This window comes from Cannabis sativa, chromosome 4 (assembly GCF_029168945.1).
Source record: "Cannabis sativa cultivar Pink pepper isolate KNU-18-1 chromosome 4, ASM2916894v1, whole genome shotgun sequence".
Classification (NCBI taxonomy): Eukaryota; Viridiplantae; Streptophyta; class Magnoliopsida; order Rosales; family Cannabaceae; genus Cannabis; species Cannabis sativa.
The window spans coordinates 5,589,764-5,606,712 of record NC_083604.1 but is presented as its reverse complement, the minus strand read 5'-3'; the positions used below and the strand labels follow the sequence as shown (position 1 = coordinate 5,606,712).

At 33.3% G+C, this 16,949-nt stretch overlaps 1 long non-coding RNA gene across 1 annotated transcript; it reads left to right on the top strand.

Moving 5' to 3' along the window:
• The first annotated feature begins 4,757 nt into the window (after window positions 1-4,757).
• Window positions 4,758-6,501, top strand: LOC133036631 (uncharacterized). Its single transcript, XR_009687206.1, has 3 exons — window positions 4,758-5,120; window positions 5,821-5,884; window positions 6,360-6,501. It is a non-coding gene; the product is annotated as an uncharacterized LOC133036631 (long non-coding RNA).
• The last annotated feature ends 10,448 nt before the right edge of the window (window positions 6,502-16,949 follow it).

Here is a 16,949-nt window from a genome sequence, read left to right as displayed (position 1 = left end):
GATGAATTTATACATTATGTACATATAATCATGAAATAAATCATGTGAACCATGCAACATTAAATGTTATTTCTGATCTATATTAATAAGTAAATCTGATTATATTGAAATGAGTTTTATTTAGGGCATAAAACCCAACAGCAACCTCCAGCTTTTCTGGGAGGTATTGATATTATTAAGGCCGATCAGTGGATGAGCACTGTTACCCGTATCCTCGATAATATGGGGGTGACGGGAACTGAGAGAGTAAATTGTGCGGCCTTTATGTTTCAAGATCATGCCCGCGTCTGGTGGGACATAGTGAATCAAACCCGGGATGTCAGTGTGATGACATGGGATGAATTTAAGAAACTTTTTGAGGAAAAGTTTTATAATGTGGCTGTAAGGACTTCACACCAAGAAGATTTTGTGAAGTTGACTCAGGGGAAAATGTCTGTGGCCGAGTATACTCTGGAATTCGATCGGTTATCTAAATTTGCTGGTGATCTGGTGCCTACAGATTTCACCAGAAAGCAGAAGTATGTTCGAGGACTGAATGCTACAATCAGTCGAGACTTGAAAATTACCACATCCCATGACACTCTGTATAAGAGAGTGGTAGACTTGGCCTTAATTGCTGAAGAGGCTGAGCAGCAGGTAATGAAGGAGCAGGCTGCAAAGGATGCCGCCATGGCATCAAACCCTCCTGCTGGTGGTAACGTCAGTAAGGGGATCGACAGTAGCAACCCTGAGCACAAGCGGAAGGCTGAGGCTTCTGGAGCGTCAGGGGGAAATAGAAAATTTCGGGGAAACAGAGGTGGCCGTCAGGGTCGCGGGTCCTCATTTCGATCATATCCAGAATGTCCTAAATGCAAGAAGCATCATCCTGGTGAGTGCCGAGCCAAGGCATGTTTCCAGTGTGGCATGGTGGGCCACTTTATCAGAGATTGTCCCCAAGCCAGGAAAGAAGAGCCTAAGAAGAATGTTGCTCAGAACCCGGGGCGACTTTTCACTATAACTCAGGCAGATGCTGATGCTAGTCCGTCAGTTGTGACAGGTCAGTTATCTATTAATGGTTGTGCTTATACTGTGTTATTTGATTCGGGAGCTACTCATTCATATGTATCGAGTAGGGTGATAGAAAGTTTACATAAGCCATGTGATATTTATGCTTCGGGGTTTGGAACCCTGTTACCCTCGGGAGACCTGATAGTATCCACAAGGTGGATTCGGTCCTTGTGTTTTTGGATTGACGGTTGTGAATTGACCGCCAATCTAATTGAACTGCAATTATCTGATTTTGACATAATCCTGGGAATGGATTTTCTGTCTAAATATGGAGCAATGATTGATTGTAAACGGAAGATGGTGGTGTTTGAGCCCGAGAGTGCTAACCCAGCGGTGTTCGTGGGTAAAGTTCAGGGGGCGCGCATACCGAGAATATCGTTGTTGAAAGCTAAAGACCTGATGGGTAGAGGTTGTCTAGGGTTCATAGTCACTGCAGTGGACACTAGCCAACCTGTAACATCAGGGCCTGAGAGTACGAAATTGGTATGTGAGTTCCTTGATGTCTTTCCAGAAGATTTGCCGGGATTGCCACCTGTCCGGGAGATTGAATTTGTTATTGAACTGGCTCCGGGAGTGGATCCAGTGTCTAAGTCACCGTACCGAATGGCTCCAGCTGAGTTGAAGGAATTGAAGATACAATTGCAAGAGTTACTAAATCTGGGATTCATCAGACCGAGTTACTCACCTTGGGGTGCTCCGGTTTTTTTTGTGAAGAAGAAAGACGGAACCCTGCGAATGTGTATTGACTACCGGGAGTTGAACAAGCTTACCATTAAGAACAAGTATCCTTTACCTCGAATTGATGATCTGTTTGATCAACTGAAGGGGAAGACGGTTTTTTCCAAGATCGATCTTCGCTCAGGCTATCATCAGCTGAGAATTCGAGAGGAAGATATCCCGAAAACTGCGTTCCGTACTCGTTATGGACACTATGAATTTCTTGTGATGTCTTTTGGACTCACTAATGCCCCGGCAGCATTCATGGATTTGATGAACCGAGTGTTCAAGGATTATCTGGATAGGTTCGTGATTGTATTTATTGACGACATTTTGGTGTACTCTGAGACAGAAGAAGAGCATGAGTTGCATCTCAGAGCGGTTTTGCAAAGGTTACGGGATCACAAGCTTTATGCTAAGTTCAAAAAGTGTGAATTCTGGTTATCCCGTGTCTCATTCTTGGGGCACATAGTGGATAAAGATGGGATTATGGTGGATCCGGCCAAAATTGAAGCTGTTCGGGATTGGCCAGTACCAAAATCGGCTACAGAGGTTAGAAGTTTTCTGGGTTTGGCTGGTTATTACCGTCGGTTCGTTGAGAGTTTTTCAAAGATTGCTGTGCCCTTAACGGAGCTGACCCGGAAGAATCAGAAATTTGTTTGGACTGATCGGTGTGAGAAAAATTTCCTGGAGTTAAAGCAACGCTTGATTACCGCTCCTGTACTAACTCTTCCTTCAGATAAGGAAAAGTTTGTAGTATATTGTGATGCCTCGAGACAGGGTCTCGGCTGTGTGCTTATGCAGGCTGGGAGGGTAATAGCGTATGCTTCTCGGCAGTTAAAGGAGTACGAGCAGAGGTACCCTACTCACGATTTAGAACTCGCAACAGTGGTATTTGCGCTAAAGATTTGGCGGCATTACCTTTATGGCGAGAAATGTGAGATATACACTGATCATAAAAGTCTGAAATATTTCTTCACCCAGAAAGATTTGAATATGAGGCAGAGGCGTTGGCTAGAATTGGTGAAGGATTATGATTGTGAGATCCTTTATCACCCTGGTAAAGCCAACGTGGTTGCTGATGCCCTGAGTAGAAAAGGTCAGAGTCAATTGAATTCTATGAAGCAAATCCCTCAACAGCTAGCAAATGAAATGACTCGAGCTCAAATTGAGCTGGTTGTGGGGCAATTGGCTAATATTACCCTGCAATCCACTCTTCTTGAGAGAATTAAAGAAGCGCAAAAGCAAGATTCAGAATTGATAAAAACCCGAGCTAGGGTTTCGGCTGGGAAGGCTAGTGATTTTTCAGTAGATGAAACGGGAATGTTGAGATTTGGGAATCGAGTTTGTGTGCCTATGGATGAGAACATCAAGAAAGAGATCATGGATGAGTCTCACACGACTCCTTATTCAGTTCATCCAGGGTCGACAAAGATGTACCAAGACCTGAAAGCCATGTTTTGGTGGCCAAGCATGAAGAATGACATCGCTGAGTATGTTGCAAAGTGCCTTACGTGTCAGCAAGTAAAAGCTGAACACCAGCGACCTGCAGGGTTGCTGCAGCCGCTGAAAATACCAGAATGGAAATGGGAAGATATAGCTATGGACTTCGTGGTAGGTATGCCTAGAACCACGGGACAGTTTGACTCTGTGTGGGTCATAGTAGACAGGTTTACAAAGTCTGCTCACTTTTTACCTGTTCGGACGAATTTCTCCATTGATCAGTATGCTGAGTTATATGTTAGAGAAATTGTTCGTCTGCATGGTGTCCCAAAGTCCATTGTGTCGGATAGAGATCCGAAGTTTACATCAAGATTCTGGGAAAGTCTGCATCGAGCTATGGGAACTCAGTTAAAGTTCAGCACAGCTTTTCATCCTCAGACGGATGGGCAATCCGAGAGGACCATTCAGATTTTAGAGGACATGCTACGGGCATGTGTGCTTGACTTTGAAGGATCATGGGTAAAGTACCTTCCCCTGATCGAGTTTTCTTATAATAACAGCTATCAGGCAACAATCGGGATGGCTCCCTATGAACTTTTATATGGAAGAAAATGTAGATCACCTATTCACTGGGATGAAGTAGGTGAAAGAAAGTTCTTGGGTCCCGAATCTGTTCAGAAAACAAGTGAGGCAGTTAACAAAATTAGAGCGCGAATGCTCGCGGCTCAGAGTAGGCAAAAGAGTTATGCCGATCCAAAGCGTCGAGACATTGATTTTCAGGTCGGGGACATGGTATTTCTCCGAATATCTCCGATAAAAGGCGTAAAGCGCTTTGGGAAGAAAGGAAAGCTTAGCCCGAGGTTCATTGGACCTTTCGAAATCCTTGAGAGGATAGGGCAAGTAGCGTACAGGTTGGCTATGCCCCCAGCGCTGGCAGCTGTACATAATGTGTTTCAAGTTTCAATGCTTCGGAAGTATGTCTCGGACTCGTCCCATGTCCTGAGTTATGAAGCGTTAGAACTTCAGTCAGATTTGTCATACGAGGAACAACCAGTGCAGATACTTGATAGAAGAGAGAAAGTCTTGAGAAGCAAGACTGTGGCACTGGTGAAAGTACTGTGGAGGAACAGTAAAGTAGAAGAGGCAACCTGGGAGCTCGAGACGGATATGCAGCAGAAATATCCGGAGTTGTTCAGGTAAATTTTGGGACGAAATTTCTATAAGGAGGGGGTAATTGTAATACCCGGGATTAAGAAAAGGATTAGCAAAACCCTAACTAGATAATTATGAGTTAATTGAGGAATTATATTATTATATAGTTCAATATATGTGAAATTATATGAAATTTTAACATGTTAAGACCCCGTTGGTGAGCCAGGGGCATTTTGGTAATTATGACCCGAGAAGGGTAAATTGATGAAATTAATTTAATTATGTGCTTAATAGAACTATATTATTATATAGTATGCCTGTGTTGTCTTTTCAGGTGTGTTCTGACAGGTTGGCGCGGTATAGTCACAACCGGGTATTTCGGGCCGAACCGGGTTCGGGCCCGAAATGAAAATTAGATTGAATTAATTGGCATTTTATTTGATAATGAGAAATCTGAAATTTAATTGGGTTTGAATTGGTGTGTAAATGTTATTTTTTTGCCCTTGCATGCCTAAGTGAATGTTATTTGGCCCTAGGGGCAAAATGGTCTTTTAGACCCTTAATTTATGTTTAATAAAAGAATGATTTTAAGGAAAATAAGATGAATTTTCTGGTGTTATTCTCTCTCTCATCCGACCCTCTTTCTCTCTTCCAAAACCTCTTGATTTTTCAAAATTTGTTTGGAGAATTGCTTGAAGTTGGTGTGGAATCAAAGCTTTGCAATTGTGGAATTTTGAGCTTGCTTTTGGATTGAGTTTAAGGTAGTTTTCTCAGCTTTATTTCTAATTAAAGTTTGCTGATTTTTGTTGTTAGAAGAGCATGAAAATGGTTGTGATGTTGTGAATTGCATGTTCTTGATTTTGATGTTGATCTTGGTGAATAGAGTGTGTAAAGCATAATTTAGTTGTGATGTAGGTTTATTGAGCATGGAATGTGAGTTATTGGTTGAGTTTGCAGCTCTGATTTTAGTGTTGTTCTTGAGTTTGTGTTTTGGGGTTTTGATGTTCAAGGTTATGGACTTGAATTCTAGGTTGAATTTTGCTCAAGTGTTGAGCTTGACTTGAGGGTTGTTAATCTTATGTTTGGGATGCATATTCTGTGATGAATTTAAGCATGAAATTGTGTTTTACTCCCTGTTTTGGTTGAGGTTCGATTATATGGTAAAGTGGGCATGTTTAGACCTTAAAATCTGGTTTTCTGGGTTTTTCGAACCCAGTGGCCGCGGCCAGATCTATGGTCGCCGCGGCCATAAAACCTGGCAGTGAGCCATCTTTTTCCTGATTTTGTTTTGGCCATAACTTTTGACTCGGGACTCCGTTTGGGACGTTCTTTATACCGTTGGAAAGCTCTTTTCGAGCTCTATGTGATTATCTGTATTGTAAATGCCATGCTTGAATTTTTTTTGAGTTAAAAGTCAGGGGTTAACCCTAAGTATGAATTATCCCGGATTTGTGTGACTAGGATTACCGGCACCTGATCAGGAGCACCCGGGGATTTGGAATCTCCTTCTATAGCTGGACAACAGGTAAGACAGTGGTTTGCACGTAGAGTATGCGCAGTGGCGCTTATGTTGAATATGATATATGTGAGTTATGGTAACCGGGATTAGGGTTATTACCCTAATAGGAACGGTTTGTTAGCCTAGGGTTATTACCCTAGTGAAATATGTGTATAAATGTCATGCCATGTTAATTGAAATGAAATTTAAGGATTATGCGCTCAAGGCATAATTAGGTTGGACTCGGTACACATAACCGAGATGAACCACTTCTAAGGCCTTAATGTATTTAGACGTGTGAGAGCAACACGTGGTTCTACGTCACGTAGATTTAATTAGATGTGTGAGCGTAACACATAGGTCTACGCCACGTAGACATAAATGGGCATGTTGATATAGTGATTAGGTCTGTGCTATACAGACATATGTAAATGAGCATATTATATTTATTGTGATTTATACTGTCTTGCTGGGCTTGGCTCACGGGTGCTCTACTGTGCAGGAAAGGGTAAGGCATTAGCTGATCTGCCATGAGTTTTCAGGAGCAGGACGAAGAATGTACATGTTCACGCCACTTCAGACCAAGCGGGTTATGGGTCTAACAGTGTTGACTTTTGTATTCTGTTTTGCCGCTTAGGCCGGCTAGTAAGAAATAACTTGTAATAATTTTGTAAATATTTTTGGGATCCCAACTATGTTTGAAAAGTTTAAATATATTACAAGTTTATTTTCAGTCTGTTTAATATAAAAGTTTAAATTCTGCGCTATTTTTAATTAGTAATCCCGGTTAGGGGATTAGGGTTTCATAATAGTTTTGGGTAGCGTGCCTAATTATTTAGGGCGTTACAAATAAAATATTCAGCAACATATTAAAGTTATAAAATCTTTGATCAATGGTTACTAGTACGATTCACTGATGCCCATTCTTCGGTGCAAGTAATCTCGATTCGAATTACCAATGTAGAATGACATCAAAGTGAATGTGTTATATATAATAAAGATTATATATGACAATGACCAATATGAATAAAGTTATAGTTATCTAACATGTCGTTTACTATAAAAACTTAATTTATACCATAATGATGATAAATAGTAGATTGACCTAAATCCTAAATAATCATGAACTCTTGTTCATGTTATTAATTTTTTTGATTCACTCGTTAAAATTTTTCAGAGAAGAAGATTCTTACAACTTTTGTTTTAGAAATCTAATAATGTGGATTACTGGAAACATGATCTACCATTATAGAATCCTGACTTTCCTAACAGATTGAATGTTGGTTCTTTTAAGTATTAATTCTAGAATTAGAAAGTTGTGCACAAATTTTAAAACTTTTTTTAATCCTATAAATAAAAAGATAATATTTATTTTAATTTGAAATTCAAAATTTAATTTAGAAATAAATATCATATAACTAAATAACTGAAATAAGTCATTTTATTTTATATCATCTTTTAATTCTAAATACATTATTTTATAATATATCTAATTCAAATAATTAAAAAAATAATTACAATTTATTTTGATTTATCTTATTAAATAAAATAATGAAAATAAAATAACTAAATTTTTATATGTCACTCTACACATGTGGGGCTTAGCCCTACACGTAGGGGTGTTCATTGGATCACATCCAATGTTTTTAGGCCTATCCAGATCCGATCCAATCATATATTGGATGTTAGATTTTACTATCCGATCCGATCCAATTAATTTTGTCATCCAATCGATCCCACATCCATTGGATGTTGGATTGGATCGGTTTTATCCATTGGATGTATTTCATATATATTTATTTGTTTAATTTGGGTTTATCTAATATTTTAGACCTAGTATTTTTTGGATCGGATCGGATCCATCCAATATTTTAGATCCAGTATGTATTGAATTGGACTGGATCCATCCAATCCAAGAAAAAAAAGTAAAACTTTAATGTTAATTTTCATATATACATATAGATTTGACGTATAGCAATATAAAATCTAATTACTCATCCAAACTAAATGAAAATACTAATTAGTTCGATTGGATGTTGGATGTATTGGATTTTTAGACACCCCATCCACCATCCGATCCGATCCAATTGAATATTTAAAAATAACATCCAATTCGATCCGATCACAATTGGATATCCAATATTTGGCGATCGGTTGTAATTGGATCAGTCGGTTCTCATTGGATTGGATCGATTTATGCACACCCCTACCTACACGTGTAAGCTATATTTTAAAGCCAAAAATTAATTTTTTAATTTTGTCACAAATAAGATTTATTATTTATTTTGAAACAAATAATAACTGCTTAATTCTCATTAATCTCTTATTTCATTATGACTAAAATAATTATTATTTTACACTAAAATAAAATTTTCTCTCTCTAATATTATTTAAGAAATATATTATATTTAACTAATCAATATAGTTTCATCAAATAAAATTAAATAGTTAAATATTACTTTAATTATTCAATTCATAATTGATATAATTATTTAAAATAATAATTTATACAAAATTACTATTTTATCCATAAAAATTATTTCTCATTGAAATTAATTATTTCTCCATTTGTTCATCAAGTCAAACCTTCACTACAATATTGTATAAATGTGATTTAGGGACCATGAACCTATATATTTTAAAGCTCCAATAAACTCTTGATTATTATTGAACTCTTTAATAGAATAATCCGATTTATTAATTTCATTATTATTCTACTTTAAATATAGAATTGCACTTTTTGACAATATAAAATTATATTTACAGAATTCTTACTTGTAGTTCATTGCTGTAATCAATATAAGTAGTTCACCTCCAATTATTAGTTCATAATTAGAGTTGGTCAAAATTACTATTTTACCCTTCTAATTATCTCTTGATTCTTTATGTACCATTAATTCAATGTGAACAGTTAATCTAATTACTATTTTATTGTATGACATGTTCATAGCCACTCATGTTATTAAGCTCGCAAAACAGAAGTTGTAAGAATCATATTCATTGAGAAATTTTAACAAGTGAATATTCAAAGAACTGAATGAACATAAATAGAAGTTCATGTATACTTAGAATTTAGACTAATCTACTATAATGATCATTGTTGTGATATGAGTAACTATTTCATGGTAAACGTCACGTTGATGAAAGATGTTATTACATATCGGTCCAGTCATGTATAATCAAATTATACATAGTACCTTTACTACATGTCTATCCACATATGTGATTCGAATCAAAATCACACGCACTAGATATATTGCATAGTAAACCGTACTTAGTAATTTCATATTAAGATTCATTACTGTAATACACTATCGACTTGTTTTATTCATATTGTATAATCTTAATAATTCTCTTGTACGATCTTACAAAATTATACCATCTCTATATGAATAAGAAATTTTTAGATATTTACTAAATATACTTCTATAATTAATGTATTCATTTATCTTATAATTGTATTTCATATATTTTATAATATATTATCCATTAAATACTTGCTTTTAGGGCATAAACTCTAACATAGATCCTAGTCCATGTTTCCTTGTAACAGGTCTACCACCTTTACAATGTCCGCAGGCGAGTTCCCCGAAGGACGGGGACATCCTCACCATGGATCACCCACATACGAGTCCTTCTAGATATTCACATCTTTCTCACCAGTGACCTTAAAGGCACTCTTTTTTCAAATCTCTCTAGCTTTTTGATGACATTTTTCCAGAACCAGGAATTCGAACTCTTGGAAGAACACTTCATAAACTGTTTTGCATTTAAGGTATTTGGCAATCAACACTCTGCAACATAAAGATTGGTTTTCATTGATCATTTGCCAACCCTATTTGGAAAGAAAAGCTTGTTTCATTTTCTAAAACCCAAACCACCACGAGACTTGGGTAGACAAATTTTATCCCACGACTTCAAATAAAGGTCACGATAATCTTTTTCACAACCCCACGGAAAGTCCCTAACTATACCATTAACTTTGGAAATAAGTTTTTTGGAGTTTAGTAGTTTGGATATAGTACACCAGAAGAGCAAGACCCACATATTTAATCAGAGCTGTTCGACCCACTTTTAACAGAGTTTTCCAACCTTAGAGTTTTGCAACCAAATTATCCAGAAGTTTAAGCCTATATCTTTGTGACAAGACCTAAAAAGGGGGAGCCCTAGATAATTTTTGTTACCGTTAGGTCCATCAATACCCGAAACCTCTTTAATACCTCTCCTCATACCCTCACTAATATTCTTATTAAAGAAATTAGAAGTGTTAATCTTGTTTATCCGTTAACCTGACTAAGTACAAAATTAATTAAGGCACTTCCAAAACCCTTTTGCTTCCTCAATAGTAGCTCTATATACCCACAAAAATGATAAATAATTAAGGGATAGCCGAGGCCCAGCTCTACCCAGCTTAATGCAGATTATAAACTTTATGTGTCTTCCCTTAGTAGAAGAAAAAATCTTTATGTCTCTTCTCTGATCGAACAATGTTTTAAGTGGTACAACATTCTCTTGCACTTTTTTTTTTTACATATTTATGTAAAAATGCTTTAAGTTTTAAAATTCAGAAAAATGTTAATTTATATTCTTCTTGGACATTAATTCCTACTGATATTGATATGTATAATTAATATAAGAAATACATATATAAGCTCTATTTGATAATGAAACAGTCAAAATCAATAATAAAAGAATAATTTTGAAATAATAAGATAATTGGAAAGCCACGCCGGCCCACTAATGAACAAATATCATACCATATTTATTTATTTATTTATTTTCAAATGATTTGGATTACATGCATGCATGACAAAATAACAAGTTTCAATGCTATGTAGGGAAGTAATTAAATAAATAAATGAAAGTTTTTATTTTAATTGAACAGTTTTCCTAATATTTATATATAATCTCTTAATTGTATTGATTGATCCCTTCAAAAAAAAAAAAAATATTGCATTGATTGATCAACTAATAATTATTTGATGAAGTTAAAAAAATTGTTAATTATTAATTAATAATGATAGGACAACTGGCGAAAAGGGTTTATTTGGTTTTCAAAATAAAAAATAATAAAAAAAAAAAGAGAAGAGAACAGTCTAAATTTCTTTGCTTGGCTTTTCAAGAACATCTCATGTGCCTTGTGCTTTTATTCCATACATATATTTTTATTTATTTATTTATTTATTATGAGAGTTATTTATTTGGCTGTGGAGAGAAGAGATTCTGGTTTTCCATGTCAAGAAAGAAAGAATACCAAGTTAAGAAGATATATAATTATTGATGCTTTAAGAAAAGGGAAAAAAAAGAAGCTATAGTATAGAAAGGCATTTTTCAACAGCTGGATATATATGTATATATATATATATATTTATATAAAGGAACAAAGGAACATTTTTCTTTACAAACTTAGATGGCCTAACTTTTCGATTCTGCATTATTTAAGAAAAAATGTTGTAAAATATTGTTGTATTAATGTAATTAATGGAAATTTTCATTTTTCTCAAAAAAAAAAAAAAAGAGAAATATATAATTAAATATTAGATTACACATATTCAATTTAATAATTATTATAAAAAATTAATAAATATTGATAAGATTGTGCTAATAACAATACTCTAATTATATTCATTATAAGTAAATGTTCTTTGATCTTCATCGGTTTTAGGTTACTCTATGGAGATTATTGTTTTTCAGTGACAATTTTGGACTCAGCTTCTAAGACTTCATGATTGAGTATTTATTTTGTTGTTGAATTTTTATGAAATTATATATATACATATTTTTAATTAATGTAGAGATATTATATTAGCTATCGAGACCAAAACACTTCTTCAATTAATCTTTCTCATTTTTGTAATTAATCTTGGATTGGGGATTGGCCTGTTTTGGTGAAATAAAAGTTTTTCTCTCTTCAAAATATATATATATATATTTATTATAATCATTCACACTGTATATATTCTTTCTATTGTCATCAACCCACATTATTGGTTTGGCTGAAAACTTCATATTTACTAAATAACTCATAGTAATTATAGAGGAATATTCAAAATAGTCTAATTGTAAACAGGTTATTAAATAAATTCGAAGTAAGAATTAATGTATTCCACTTTTACTTTGCACATGATATCAAGTGTGTTGAAAATCTTTATAAATAAAAAAAATATCGGAAAAAAGGAGGGCTATATTACAAAAATCAATCAAATTTTAATTAGGGAAATTTTAATGGGCCACCTTATTTTGGCAATTATTTTCAAAAATAACATTGTTTTTGTTATGTTATGTTTTTGTATATATAATTGCCGTTTTTTTTGGTAATTTTCTATTTTTAGGATTAACAGTTGTGTTTATGTTTGCAGGTAATCGTGGAGGAGATGATGACGTGTCACGTCATTTTGTGTGTGATACATTATTATTAACGTTATTTTTGTAAAAACTTACCTAATATAGTATATTCCTAAAAAAATCCCTTTTAATTATGCTTTAGTATCATACTCAAATATTTGGGTACAAATTAGAACTATGTTACATTTTTATTAAGTCCGAAAGATTATGGATCAAGTTCGAGACTGGAAGTTAAGTCAGTTGGGCCATTGGGCTTCTTTAACTGAAAGCTTTATTCATTTACTTAATTTAAGAGATATTTCCATAAATACCTAAAAATAACAAAAAGTTACAAATATACGAATTTACAGTTTTTAACATTCTTATGGATTTTAACATTTTTTTTTACAAAAATACGAATAAATAAAAAAAATTAAAAAAAAAATTCATGAAAATATAATGAAGAAAAAAATTGTAAAAATATATAAATATATATTTATATATCTATTTTATATAAAGTGTGTCTATATAACAGAATTTTTGGTTTATGAGAAATTACTTTTTATTTATATTAAAAATAAAATGATTTATAAGAAATTCATAGGTCACTTTTTATTTATATATAATAAAATAAATCTTATTAAATAAAAAAAAATACGATTGGATTTTTACTTTTGTACATCTACGATTGGGTTTTCTTTAATTATCTATTGTATTCCTTTTCCTATTACAATTTGGATATTCTCATGGGATCACACATAATATTCCAATCCGCACTTCTCTTTTTTCTTCTTCACAACTTAATAACAAAATATATAAGTAATAATAATAATAAAAAAGAAGCGTGACTTTTATCAAAGTTCACAAAACCAAGCATTAATGGCGAAAAAACCCCAACAAAGTTTACAGCTAACAAATGATTCTAAGTGCTCGGCATATGCATTAGTTTCCAGGAGCAAAGTTTTTTAAAGTTACGTAATAATTTACATATATGCTGCAAACACAATATACAAAAAATAAAGAAGAATATGGAAGAAAGAAGAGACTATTATTCACATCTAGAAAAGCAGTAGAGATAATAATAGAAACTTTTTATTTTTTTTATCATTTTTTTTTTCTTTTTGAATAAAGATAAATATATTTTAATCGTATAATTTTATTTTAATAAAATATAGTATTTTAAAATAATTTAATTCAAATAATTTAATAGTATTTTGTTATAGAATACTATCACTTTTTGTTAAACATGGTTTTCACTTTTTGTCGACACTACCATATTCAATTTATCAACGAAAAAATGGACAATCCAGATATATGCGGACTCGGCTAGAATGAAAAGTGCAAAATACAAAAATTACACTACTGTTTTCATCGAAGCAAATGAAGATTGAAATCCACCAATGACTATCATTAGTTTTCTTATCTACAATTTTTAGACAAATGCTATCTTCAATTATTAACAATTTAGAGATTGATTTTTAATTTTCTTTTTATCTTACACCCATTTAAGTAATGTTTCTTTAAGTATTGGAACATCAATTTTTAATTTATTTTTGGATTAACTTAAGAACATATTTAAATCATCAAGTTTTCTTAAACACTAATAATATATTGCATTCGGTATTCACTTTTAATTGACAACATTATAAATTATAATATTTAGATACACATAATAATAATCTCACCTAATAACTAATAATATTTTTTCTTTAATTTTTAACTGTATCACTTTCAAATAACATAGAAAAAAAATTAGCATAAAATTTAGTATACGTGTCTCGCATGTAACTTTTTGCTAGTATATATATATTATATAAATATAAAAAATGTGATTTTAAGTACTTTGTATAAAAATTTCCTAATTGGGGTGGAGTTTTGTTTTAAATCAATCCTCTTACTAGTGAGCCCAATTTTTTGCTTTCTTTGGTAAGGCCATAGAGCCCAATCTTGAATCTATATAATGAAAACAGACATTAGTAATACATAAACTCATATTACCCAAAACACACATAATTCAGTGTTTCTCTTTAAAGATGTTTCAATCAGAGACAACACTCCTCAACAAATTATTCATACCACGGGAAAAGTATTTAAAATAAAATTATTACACTTTTAGCACTTAAGTATTTAAATATTGGGTAAATACTATTTTGGACTCCGTGTTTTGCAAAAGTTACTAATTGAACTATTTATTTTGTTAAATGACAAAATAGACTATGTATTTTCTAAAATTATACAAATAGGACCTCCTGAACTGATTTTTTGTCAAAATAAAATTTAATAATAACAAAAGAAAAATAAAAAAGCTACTTTTAATATTAGTGGTACTTTTTTGGAGACAGAAAAATATATGCTTCTCACATATTAAAATAGTTATTTTATTATGTAGATATGTGTAAAATTTTAAAATAATTTTTTTTAGTGAAAAAGTAAATATCTTATTCACATCACAAGTAACTAAATGGTTATTTTTTTTAAAACTCCCAAAAAGTAAAAGTTTCTAGAAACGAGATTTTTCCATTTTCAATAATTGTTTTGAATTTTGATATGTATGCTGACGTGTGATATTGATATTTGTGTAAATAATTTTTTTAAAGATATTTTTATAAATAAAATCAATTTTAAGTATAATATTGAATTTTTTTTTTCTTATTGATTAATGGTATTTCCTGATACTTTTTTCCTTAAAAAAATTCTCTTTCTCCTAATAATTAACATTTAACTATCTAAAAACAAAGATACAATTAAACTAAATTTCTCAAAATCAAAAGAGCATTGTTACTAGGTTAATTCAAATTCAAATGTGTACATGATATTTATCTATATTAATAATAGGGAAATTTTCACAATTGCACTAAAATAGGAAAAATTTAACAAAAATACGGTTACACCTCAAAATACAACTTATATACGGTAAGTGTAATCTAAATTACATAAAATACGGTTTCAGCTTCTTCAACACCATTATTAAGAATATTAGATATTGCTTGCTTTTTATTCCTCTGTTTCTCTCCTCACAGTCAGTTTAGTTGGTTAGGCTTGTTGTTAGTTGGTTAGGCTTATTGTTGGTTTTCTGTTATTTTGGTTATTAGATATATCCACTACAGCCACTTGTTTTGTATTTCTTAAACCGCCTCTAAGCCTAGTATATATATGCCTCCCCTATTTCCTTTTGTAACCCAATGTAATACTTTCATATACTGAAATAAAATGATTTTTCTCTGCTTTCTCAATATGGTATCAGAGCGGGAAATTTAAGTTTTCCCGTCCGATCCGTCTTCCTCCAGCAAGCTGTGTTTTCTTCTCCGGCGAAGCTGTGTTTTCCATTCTCTACTTCGATTTCTTTTCTCTATTGTTTCCTCTGCTCTTTGTCTTCTTGCGATGGCTACAGATGGGGATCAAACCGAAGTTCAAACCACCATTACAGATGTTGGAAGTGATCCTGGACAGTCTGATCGAATTCTCCATGTTGCTCCAATCAAGAATCCTCTTGAAGATCCAGCAAGTCCATACTACCTTCATCACGGTGATAACCCAGGAAACTCTCTGGTTTCTCAACCTCTCACGGGACAAGACAATTATGTCTCTTGGTGCCGAGCTATGCAACTCGCGATATCCGTAAAGAACAAGATCAGATTTCTTGACGGTTCTATTCCTAAACCCTCTATCTCTGATCAAAATCTTTACAATGCTTGGTATAGAAACAATAATATTGTTATTTCATGGATTCTAAACTCGGTATCAAAGGAAATTTCTTCAAGCATTCTCTATGATGAGTGTGCTTCTGCTATATGGAATGACTTAAAGGTTCGGTTTCACCAGAAAAATGGTCCCCATATATACAATCTAAGAAAAGATCTTATGAATCTTAAGCAAGAAGCTCAAACCATTAGCATGTATTTTACAAAGCTTAAAACTATATGGGAAGAACTAACAAATTACAGGCCTTCATGCACTTGTAATGGATGCACATGTGGTGGAGTCAAGAAGCTTCAAGATCACTACCACATGGAGTATATTATGTCTTTCCTTATGGGACTTTCGGATTCTTATTCTCAAGTCCGAGGTAGCATCTTGCTAATGGATCCTCTTCCGGAAATCAATAGAGTGTTTCATCTTGTTACTCAAGAAGAACACCAAAGAGGTAACAATGCTGTCCCTAATTCAAATAATTCTAATCATGCTATGGCTTTTGCTTTTCAAAATGACAAAAAGGGAAATCAAAAGGATGATAATCAAGGCTCTCGACCACATCCTCCTAAAAGAAATCGACCCTTTTGCACTCATTGCAACATACTAGGACACACAATAGAAAAATGCTACAAGATTCATGGCTATCCCCCCGGTTTCAACAAGCAAAACAAGTCCAAAGAAGCAAGTGCAAACCAGATACAAACAGAAAAGAATGAAGAAATCAGCACCTCTGAAACTCATACTTTGCTTCCGCAACTCTCAAGTATTCAATACCAGCAGTTATTGAACTTACTCGCCTCACAGCAAACTGGTAACAACTCCAATCAACCTGGTACTTCCTCTGGAAATTCAGGTATTATCTTATCTCATAATTCCTTGCCTCCTTTGAACGATTCTTGGATTATTGATACCGGAGCAACAAGACACATTTGCTCTAGTATCAAACTTTTCCAATGCATATGTAAGATCCCCCCTACTAAACTCATCCTCCCTAATGACAATTTTCTAATGGTTAATCAAAGTGGGAATGTCAATCTTGGCAATAACATAATACTTGAAAATGTACTGTACGCAC